Source organism: Mizuhopecten yessoensis, unplaced genomic scaffold, assembly GCF_002113885.1.
Source record: "Mizuhopecten yessoensis strain PY_sf001 unplaced genomic scaffold, ASM211388v2 scaffold1405, whole genome shotgun sequence".
In the NCBI taxonomy this organism is placed as follows: Eukaryota; Metazoa; Mollusca; class Bivalvia; order Pectinida; family Pectinidae; genus Mizuhopecten; species Mizuhopecten yessoensis.
The window spans coordinates 1026580-1029590 of NW_018404030.1; the positions used below are offsets into that span (position 1 = coordinate 1026580).

The 3011-nt window shown below is 37.2% G+C and overlaps 1 pseudogene; it reads right to left on the reverse strand.

The window, feature by feature from the left end:
* Positions 1-939: 939 nt before the first annotated feature.
* Positions 940-2776, reverse strand: LOC110461471 (annotated as a pseudogene).
* Positions 2777-3011: the final 235 nt, after the last annotated feature.

The following is a 3011-nucleotide window of genomic DNA, read 5'->3' on the forward strand; positions in this document are numbered from 1 at the left end:
CTATACACATGCTACCTACATGTATATACAGTGATCCTGTGCCCCGAATACAGGGTCAGATTAACGTTGTATGATTACCTGCTGTTGATGAACACTCTATTATGAAAACAGCTTGTTTCGCACTTAAATAATTTAAAATCGTGTTTTTTCAAATATACACGTGACACTTTGTTTTTCTAGTCATTGTCAGTGTTATCAATATGACAACGTTATATTACATTGTACTGTATCATTGTAGTTCGATATGCATCTAGGGTCATAGGAAGTGGACATGCGGGCAGATGTGCCTTGGTGCATTTTTTGCGCATGCTTGATGAGTTACAGTTTCTTACGACTCTTCCACCGTGTGCCCGTAAATCTCGATTAATTGCGGGGAGCATATCTTAAACCGACGATTTTTAATTGAAATGGACTGCATGGATTGGGTAAATTTTATAGATATGTGTTTTAATTTCTACGGATATATACGTATATTTCCTTCTCTCCCTTCCTAACTTAATAAACTCTGACTGCGTATGATTTAGCGTATACGCAATGAAAAAAAGCTCGGTGGATTAATACTTGATTCAAAAATGGCGCCGTTCACGCTTCAGCGAATTCAAAGTAACAGTCCGAGGACAAGCATTGCTTGGTTCCTTCGACCGCGTCATTCGTTAAGCAGTGTGTTAATACGCGTACATGACGACCGTTATTAAACAATTATGGACTTTCGTGCTGGTGAATATTGAGAGATTATCATATGACCATTTTGATATCACACCCCATATCAGCCTGAGAGTCCTGATTTCAGCCAGAGGGCCGAAGGCTGATATCAGGACTCAAGGGCTGATATGGGGTGTGATATCAAAATGGTCATATCATAAACTTTTTATCATATGTTTTTTTCCCTTTTAAATGAACAAAACTAAACATTTCTTAATGTTTTATTTAATTTACTGATATTCATAAAAATGATAACAAAAACAATGATGCATATAAACGAAACAGTAACAACTATCATAAAAAGGCAACAATTAGACATTCCTAAATTCCTACAGAATAACATGGTTATTAACAGTTTTAACAATATATCAAAATGGATGTCGTTGCACTTCAATTCAATCACTGTCTGAATTGATTATCGCCACCCGACGTTTTTGTAATGGCGTTTCATAGCTTGCAATGTTTATGGTGAATGACCCTCCCTGGATATTTGCCCTTGTAAAAAGACTGTGTGAGGATGACAAGAAGGAACTTTTTGAATTTGTCATGGTAAATGGTAGGTCAATTATTGAAGGGATATTATCCGATACAGTGGGTACGAGTAAAGCGACTTCAATACACTTCCTGTTTTCTCTTTCCTCTATTTGTTGGGATGCTTTAATTAAATTGTCATCGTCAGTGTCCCCGAGACTCACATTTTGTAACTGATATGGACGGTTATCACCATTAGGCCCCACCGATAAGTCTGACAGGATGTTTGACATTCTTTTCTGTTGCTCTAAAGATGCTGAACTATAATGATTTATAGAGTTAATGTTCCTGTGACCAGTTATTTGCATGACCTCAGTTGGAGGGACACCATTATGAACAAGCGTGGTAACCGTTGTTTTTCGAGCGGAATGATTGACCTTCCTACCTGTAATACCGCATTGCTCACACATCACTTTCATGATGGAACCTAGTTTGTTTTAACCCATGTTCTGTTTCACAAACCAAAGCGCATTTTCATTTTTAGACCAGTTCGTGTTGACCGCCAAGTAGAAAGGTGACTCAGGTGCTTTCATTGCTTCTGGTCTCTGACTTCTGTATGCCTTGTAGGCTTCTACTGGACATCTAGGATCATCTGAAATTATAAAAATATCAACGACATAAACAATAATACCACACAATCAATAACCATTTATAATATGTTAAACAAATCGAGTACAGACAACATGACAAAATAATGAAACAAAATTACAAGATACCAACTTAGAGCACATTATGAACCTTCACAAGAAAACAAAGTTGAGGCCAGGTGTTCCGGATTAGTGAACAACTCCGGCTTCATATGTAAATAATAATAATATTGCAACTAACCAGTTACTAAAAACATCTTTGGGTTGAATGGATGCCCTATTCCCTGTCCTGTCCTGGTTTTCGTCGACCGTTTACTGTACTCGAGGTATTCTTGGCCATCTGACGACGTTTTTAGGCAGACATCCCCCCATTTCATAACGATATGTTCCTGGCGACTTCCAAGACCGAAATGGGTTGTGTTGTTCCACCATATGGTGTTGTTAAGTGAGGTTGGATTCTCTGTAAAAATAAGACATTTAAGTTAGGCTTATGTTATTTTGTTCAACAAACCCTCTCAAAAGATTTTATTTCAAGTCGATATATTGTATAANAAAACGAAATACAATTTTCAATATCCATTGGGCATTCCTCACTCAATGATTACAGTAATACTTACCAGAACCAACAGCTACCAAGCTTATAGAACTATTTATTTATTCATTTGAATACTGTACCTACCTAAACCAAGCGCCCCTCTTTCATACAGAATTGACACTTTTTCCTTATTTAGTGAATCAGCAGCAGTTGGGCGGTTTCCTTTGCCTTGAGTCTTCAAATTATTAATTTTGGCACCTAGCACATCACGAGAATGTTTGAATTTGATATCGGTCAAAATATTGACATCGTAGTGTTTCTCCTGTAGGTAACGGTTAATGCTGGATTGTAAACACCTCAGGCTTGATGGTTCATACTCAGATTTATCGTTTTTTCTGACGTTCATGAAGAACCTGACCATGTAATTCGCCAACTGAACCGAGTCAATAGAGGGGGTGTGATATCACTCCAAGGGGGTGTTATATCACCCGTGCTGATATCAACTTGTGGATATTTTAGACTTATCACACATACAAAAGGGTGTTATTATTACTAAACATATGATAAGATGTCATATGAACCTGAAAATATGTTCGATGAGGTCAATATCACGTTTTCAGGTTCATATCACATCTTATCATATGTTTAGTAATAAT